Raw genomic sequence first — 8,535 nt, 5'->3', positions numbered from 1 at the left:
CTTTTAAGTACATGCCGTGCAGAGCTGAATGGACGATTAAAAAGCTTCTTTTCTTTTCTTGGAAATTGCTCAGATTCTTCAGCGATGCCTCGTGTGCTGCTGAAAAGTCGGTATACGGTATACGACACTCTGACGGTATACGACGCTCCGGCGTATACGACGCTCTGACGGTATACGACGCTCTGGCGGTATGTGACACTCTGACGGATGTGACACTAGCGGTATGCGATGCTCTGACGTTATGTGACACTCTGGCGGTATGCGACACTCTGGCGGTATGCGACACTCTGGCGGTATGCTGTATGCGACACTCTGGCGGTATACAACGCTCTGGCGGTATGTGACACTCTGGCAGTATACGATGCTCTGGCGGTATGTGACGCTCTGACGGATGTGACACTGCGGTTTGCGATGCTCTGACAGTATACGACGCTCTGGCGGTTTGCGATGCTCTGACAGTATACGACGCTCTGGCGGTATGTGACGCTCTGGTGGTATGTGACGCTCTGGCGGTATGTGACGCTCTGGTGGTATGTGGCGCTCTGGTGGTATGTGACACTGGCGGTATACGATGCTCTGGCGGTATGTGACGCTCTGGCAGTTTGTGACGCTCTGGCGGTATGTGACGCTCTGACGGATGTGACACTGGCGGTATGCGATGCTCTGACGGTATGTGACGCTCTGGCGGTATACGACGCTCTGGCGGTATGTGACACTCTGGTGGTATACAACGCTCTGGCGGTATGCGACACTGACGGTATACGACACTCTGACAGTATACGACACTCTGGCGGTATGTGACACTCTGGCGGTATACGATGCTCTGGCGGTATGTGACGCTCTGGCGGTATGTGACGCTCTGAGGGATGTGACACTGCGGTTTGCGATGCTCTGACGTTATGTGACGCTCTGGCGGTATGTGACGCTCTGGTGGTATGTGACGCTGTGGCGGTATACGACGCTCTGGTGGTATGTGACGCTCTGACGTATATGGCGCTCTGGTGGTATGTGACGCTCTGACGATATACGGCGCTCTGGTGGTATGTGACGCTCAGACGGTATACGGCGCTCTGGCGGTATGTGACACTCTGACGGTATACGATGCTCTGACGGTATACGACGCTCTGACGGTATGCGACGCTCTGGCGATTTGTGACGCTCCGACGGTATACGACGCTCTGACGGTATGCGACGCTCCGACGGTATACGACGCCCTGACGGTATACGGCACTCTGACGGTATACGACGCCCTGACGGTATGCGACACTCTCACGGTATACAACACGACAGAGCGATGGTATACGACGCAACAGAGGGATGTATGCGACGCTCTGACAGTATACGACGCTCTGACGCTATATGACGCAACAGAGCGATGGTGTACAACACTCTCAGGATTTGTCTTGGCAGCAGCAGTAGCATCTTTTAAGTACACGCCGTGCAGAGCTGAATGGACGATTAAAAAGCTTCTTTTCTTTTCTTGGAAATTGCTCAGATTCTTCAGCGATGCCTCGTGTGCTGCTGAAAAGTGGCCTCATTTCACAGACTTGACATTCTTGCTTCAGAGAATTGCAGATGTTCAGATGTCATTTGAGTGCATTTAGAACAAAGTGAGGAAGATTCTCCTTCAGCACCAGTTGTTATTTTCTTCTGTTAAATCTAAAATTGACAGTTTAGAGTTGTGAAAAAAACTAACTCAGATTAAAGTTTGTTTTCCCATTTTAAAACAAAGGGTTCATGTGTTCAGCAGAGCTGTGGCTGCCTTCTCTTTCTACTCATTTCATTACACTATATTATATATTGATCATAACTGTATACAGTCTGTCTGAGGTTGATTTTGTCTGTAATTAATATTCCCCAAGACTATGATTATTTACTAAATATTAACTCATATTAGCCGCCATGAAAAATGCTGTTATCAGACTCTCAGAGCACCAAAGTCCTCAGGAGTAAATTTCAGGTCGAGTCCAGCACAAGATCCCGTTTCCTGCATCTGAAGCTGAGTTTCCATCCGGATTCAGTACGGTACAGTATACATACGTTATTTAACTGTAAATATAAATATATAGTACTATCTTATAAATGAAGTCTGGAGTTTATGATTCGACCTTCATAGTTACACATTTCTTAACCACCATCAAACTCTGTGGCAGCTACAACAACTTCAATTAAGCAAGTAATTAGGTCATATATCAAAACAATGGAGAACCTGGATGAGGAGGGAGCGGAGATGTTCAGAAGAGGAGATGAAAGACGCAGAAGAGAAAAGGAAAAGGAAGCAAGGATGGGTCGGGGAATTAGACGAAAGAGGGGAAGGGACAAAGAGAGAGAGAGAGAGAGAGAGAGAAAGGGAGAGAGAGAGCATCTGCTTTTAAAAGCATGAATGAGAGAAAGAAGAAGGTGCAGAGGAAAGATGGGCCGGTAAATTGGAAGCAACTGGAGCAGAGTGTAACAGAGGCTGAGGAGGAGGGAGATTTGTTGGGCCATATAATCCGGTTTTTAAGAGTGTTGACATGGTGACGAATCAGCTCGGCTCTCCATGCCGTTCGGTTTGTGAGGAAATGGAAAAGCCGCTCTGACACTTCTCTTCGTCTCGTGTTACAAACCAGCAGAATTATTTGGCGTCTATTTTTGCCTCGATTACCTCCGTGGAGGCCGTCTTTGTGAGCAGGATTAAAGACGCAAATACTCCACTGATTTTATTTCACATTAATGGGGAAAATGTATTAAACTGAGGAGCGTGTTTGTGAATGTCTCAAAAAATAAGAGAGATTTTAACGTCAGACGAGTGAGGAACTTTTTTTAGTTTTGTAAGATTTTTCTTTCCCTTTAAATCTGAAACAGAAAATTTAATCTGAAACATTTATCAGAAAAGTTAAATACACCTGATTTTCTTTTTATTCAGGAGAAAAATGGAGCTTTACTTGTCCACTTTTTTTTATTTACTTTAAGGAAGTAGCCTTGCATTACGGACGGTGCCATCTTGTGACGCCCTGTTTCTAGCCTAGATTCCACATTTCAAAGCAGAAGCTTACGAGACAAAGATTCACATGAGTCACACAAAACACACGAAGTGTCCGCGAAAGTTCCACAAATCTACTCACAATTTTGAATGATCTGATGTTAGAAAACACTCGGCCAACAGAACACAGTCAATCAAAATCAATCAAAGTCAATCAAGCACTTTCCTTAAACAGCTGCCTGTATGTGCACCACAGAACAGAACATGACATACTGAAGCAGAAGTGTGTTTTTATCCTTATTCAAACCATTAAAGAGATGCTTGAAGTAATATAAGGACTTTTGAAAACACTTAGGGATGCACAGTGTCGGTATCTGCTGATATCAGCAAACACTGAGATCCCCTGATCTGACTGATGACTGAAAAAGCTGCTGCCTCCCTGACTTCGATGCTAGCGCCCTCTACAGCTATTTTTATTTAGGTTCATTCATTGTGTGCAAACGCTGCAGGAAAGCGACAAAGACTGATGTTGACCAAGATCCCGAGGACAATCCCTTGTCCAGATGCAGAGCATCTTAAGCTGTGTCAGCCCATTTGGTCCTTGAATTTGAGAGAAACGGTCCTGGGAAGTCCTTGAATTTCATGTCAACCAAGGTGTGGGAACCATAGGTTGTACAAGCCAAGTTGATTGGAGCATTCTTCTCAGCAGACAACAGAGCTTTTCATAAACTGCACTTCATGATGTGTCCTCACACTGAGGTCGTGTCTATAGATGCAACTCAATCCAGTAAACAACCAGAGAGCGGGGGGGCGGTGCCGCGTCTGTGTGAGCGATACAGCCATCTTCATAAACGACAGTAATACTAAAAGCACTATGACAACATGCATAATTAAAGGCACTCTGTCCTAAAAATAGAAGACTGGGAAAGAGACGGAACAGAAATAAGAGCTGCGAGAGAAACCAGAGAAAGGTAGAGAGCGTTCAGACGCTTCCACGTCTCTAATGAGAGTTCAGAAGAGTGGAGTTCCACTTTTCTTATTTGGGAGTAAACTTGTCAGTTTCACCAAACAAACAGCGTGAAATGTGTGGAGTGTCTGTCTGAGAGAAGAAAAGACGACGTGCCTTCACATGTGGAGGAATCACAGGAAGCCTGAGAGAATGACGTCTCCGGTATTTGCATCACTTTGCGTGACAGATTAAAAATTGGCTGAAATATGCTCTACATTCACCACATGTTCACAGTGATATCGCCCAAAGCCTCCCATTCCATTTAACTCTCCCTGCCACTTCAATTAAAAAGAAAAACAACATCTTTCTGTAACACGTCCTCCCTTTACTTCATTATTCTGTCTCTCCTCCTGTCACTTCTTGTTTGCACTCTCCTCTTCAAAGCCTCGTGCGTCGCTGCATCTTCTTTAAAATGTTCCGTCTGTCGTCAAATCGTTGTGCGTCAACAAGTCGTTAACCTGAAGAACTGAAAACAGGAAATGACTGAGAGACTGAGCAGAACTGAGGGGAAACTCATGTTATTTACATTGATTTGGCAGAAATGAGGGTGATCATGAAAGAAAACCTTCAACTTCAAAGATCTTACATCACATTCCAATGTGAGGGACACATCAACGTCTACAAAGATCCAAGTTCTTCCTAAAAAAAGTATTTACAACGACGCATGTTGTGAATCCTTAGTCGCACAATCAATTCCTCGACCTTGAATGAATGCTAATGAGGAGTCTTGTCGGACTGAACGAGGACGGTTTCGTCTCTACAAAGGAAGGATCCTCAAAGGATAACACGTCAAGTGACCACCAGAGAAGACAAAGACAAACACTGGAGAAGACGGCAGAAGAGCAAAGGAGAGAAGAAATCGACCGAGACCCAAGAAAAAGCAATTCACCAAATGGCTTCTGAAGGTTGGTCTCCTGCTTGGCAGATGCTTGGCAACATACCATCCATGGTCTACTGCAGATGAACCAGTAGACCATGGATGGGCACAAATACATCAAAATGTATTTCCAAATCAAATACAAAATACCCACCTTAAAAATGTATCAAAATAAGCTACAAAATACAGCAGCCAAAAATGTATCAAAATAAAATACTGTATTTTTGTATTTTCAAAATACTACGAAATACTTCTTTTTAAAAGCCTTTTTCGTCTATCCCTTCACTTGTGCACAGTATCTGGAAAAACATCTGAAAGCAAGAGACTCCTTCCATAATCAGTCAACAGATTAGATATGCTGACCCCTCATGTTAGACATCCCAATATAAACTTCTGCCCTTACTCTATAGTTGTATTACATTGCCCACTATGAATCAGTGACAATAACTCAAAGACAATCCAAATGGATGATTTATTTTGAAATTTAAACTACAGTAGGAAGCATAAACACCACCACTACCACACTTGGTGAGTTTTCATCACAATGCACAACAAAAAAGTAAAAATAAACAGTAACAGTAACTGAGGTTGTTGGCATGCAGAGCTTCAAGCTTAGCCTCTATTGCAAATAAGGTTGGAATTAATTCTGCGTAATAGCACGGTGACTGGCTCTGCAATTGATCAATTGCCTGCGCAAGGGGTTTCAGGACTTTGGTATACTCTTCAATGTACTCCATCTCTGCATCCTTAAACATTGGCAGGTTTAACTTTGTCATGAGATCATGGAGTGTCTCGCGGATGCTGCAGAGCTGATGAAGGCTGTCATATAGAGAGTGCCAATGCTTCGCACAAGGTGTAATCAACCTGAATTTCAGTACTGCAGACACCACTTCAGCACTTTTAGGCCTTCCTGCTGCATTCCACAGTGCAGAACATTTTCCCATTGTAGAGTTGTTAAGACACGACAAGCTAGAGTGTTCTTTCATGGCCTTTTTTGCATCAATTGTCGCAACCAGACTTAGAGTATGGCACGCGCATCGCAAATGAGTTGGTAAAATAATGGCAGTCTCATTTTCCTCGGAGTCTGAAGAGTCTATTGCGATAAATGAGAGATCTTCTCCACCGTTTTGACTCTCCTCATCCACACACACCACTGAAATATTAAATTCTTTAAATGCTTTTACAAAATTGGACCCATTGTCTGTTACTGTAGCAACAACACGTTCATGGGACAGCCCATATTCGGCGTGGATTTCATCCAGTGTCCCTAACCCTAACCACATATTGACAATGACTTACAAAACTCCTATGTAGGCTACATGAAACAAACGGAACCCGTGTAACAACAATAACTTTAAAAATGTGATTCTTTGAATGTTCACTGGCGAAATCAAAGAGAGTGAAACTAACACAGCGAGTTAGTTAGCAGCTAACATTCAAAAGTGAAATAGCCTAGCCTTACAAAGAACACCTGAAATTACACTGAACAGGAACATGCCATAAAAAGAGTGATTCATGGTTGAGAATAAATGTGTTACTAAAATGAACTAGGTCAATTTGGATGCTCACCTTGCTTTGAAACAACTTCTGACAGGTAACGACAAAGTACCAAGTACCTGACTCAATCTGCAGCACTGTACGTTTTGTGTTGTGAGTGCAATCATGTGCATACCCATAGCAGAAAGTATTTTACAGTATTTTGAAAATACAAAAATACACAACACTGAGGTATTTTGATACAAAATACGAAGGCATTTCGATCATCTCAATAAAATACAAATTACAAAATAGTATTTTGTATTTGAAATACGTATTTTAAATACATGTATTAGAAATACTGCCCATCCCTGCCACCATGGATGGCATGTTGCTTTGTGGACGTCTTTCCTCCACAGAACGTACAAATATAACATTTACTCTGTTTGGCAGCAGAATACAAGAGGCTGTTTTCTGGGACAGACTTTAACGCCACACCTTCACGGATTATATTAAGATTTATCCCAGTTATATTTTAAAAATGTGTAAAGTCAGTGCATGCACTTAGCACAGCTGTCAAAACAACCTATTTTCTTTTATATGAATGTTTACAGCACTCGATCTGTAGAGGGAAAGCACAGCTTTACACAAAACCACAGCTCACAGAGAAACTGCTGTCTCAGCTCCACAGTCTGGGCCGTCTCGGTGATAACCAACTCATTTGCAATGATAACGTGCCCAAGAGGCTGAAACGAGGCCGTTCACCGCGGCCGTGCTGATAGAGGATGAAGAACCGCGGAGGCTGTGATTGGCTCAGCCATGAGGTTCAATTAATGTCTAATCACGGTTTCCTAAGACACATCGAGAAAGGCCCATCAGTGATCGACAGAACAGAAGAATCCCAGGAGAATTATTATCTCAAACTATTTACATAAGACGACAAGAGATGGAAAAAGAAGAAAGGCAAGAAGGACAGACGGTTGAAGACCGATCCTCGAGACCTGGTTTCACTGAGGTTCTTTCTGTTTTTGTTTCTGTTTGAAGACGTTTGAAGGCACTTTTGTCTGATGAAGATACAACGTTCTGGCCCAAACATTCAAACGCTTACAAAACTAATTGTCCCTGGACCACATTTACCTGCTGATCTCTGCTCTACGACAGCGGGGGAAGCTCTGCTTCCTCTAAAATATGAACATTTCATGAATAAATGTTTGCTAGAACACAAATTCCTCAACCGTTTATCACAGATCAGCGTTATTTTCATAATCGATGAATCAGTTTTTGGGTATCCTGCGATAATACACCTCAGCTACTTAAATGTGAATATTTTCTGGAGGAGAATGCATGTAGTTCTGACGGTCATGGACATGGATTCCCCCAAAAAACTGAACCCACCTGCCATCGTCAGTGTCCTCCCTCCCTCTCTCTCTCTCTCTCAGAATGTAAAGCAGCTTAGACGGTTGGGCCCGGCCCGCTCTTCAACAAAAGGAGTTGTGCAGCTCGTACCCTGCGGACCGATGCTTTCTGGCGAACAGCTTTACATATAAAACAGGCCGGCATATCTGTCTATGCGCAGGCTGTAGCCGGCAAAGTCCGAATCCCAAGCTCTGAGCGCTCCTGAGCAGCATCCTCTCTGTGGAGTTCTGCACAGAGACAGATTAACAACAAACAGTCAACACCGTGGCTGAAGGCAGCAACACTGAAGTAAAAAAAAGAGTAAAAAACGCTGAAGTAAACACTGGGTTATTAAGACTTCATATATACAAACATATACTATACATTCAGAATTTTAAAAAGTGCTGAGTAACCATTTGGTCATTTCACACTTAAAAACGATACTTAATTAATATTGTGTTTGAACTGCGACGTGCAGTTTTTCCAGTTTTTAGGTTTTCAATGTAATACGGGATCCAAGTGAGATAGGACCATGCTATGGCCTCTTTAAGACACAATCTCCCACAATTGGAAAGAATGTCTTTTTATTGGAAATTTTGAATTTTTTAGACGGCATATATTTTCAATGATGACTTGAGGAACAGCTCTGTCTATATTACAATTTATTTTCAAAACCAAAACATAATAAAGTATTGCTCCAGTCTTCAGTTTTATGCATTACATGTCTTATAAATAAGTCATCAGATCATTGATCAATATGTTAATTTTAACCATTTTTATGTGAAGATAATACTAATTATAATGATAACATCCTAT

Source organism: Solea solea, chromosome 11 (assembly GCF_958295425.1).
Source record: "Solea solea chromosome 11, fSolSol10.1, whole genome shotgun sequence".
In the NCBI taxonomy this organism is placed as follows: Eukaryota; Metazoa; Chordata; class Actinopteri; order Pleuronectiformes; family Soleidae; genus Solea; species Solea solea.
The sequence above is the reverse complement of the archived record's forward strand: the minus strand, read 5'-3'. Positions refer to the sequence as shown.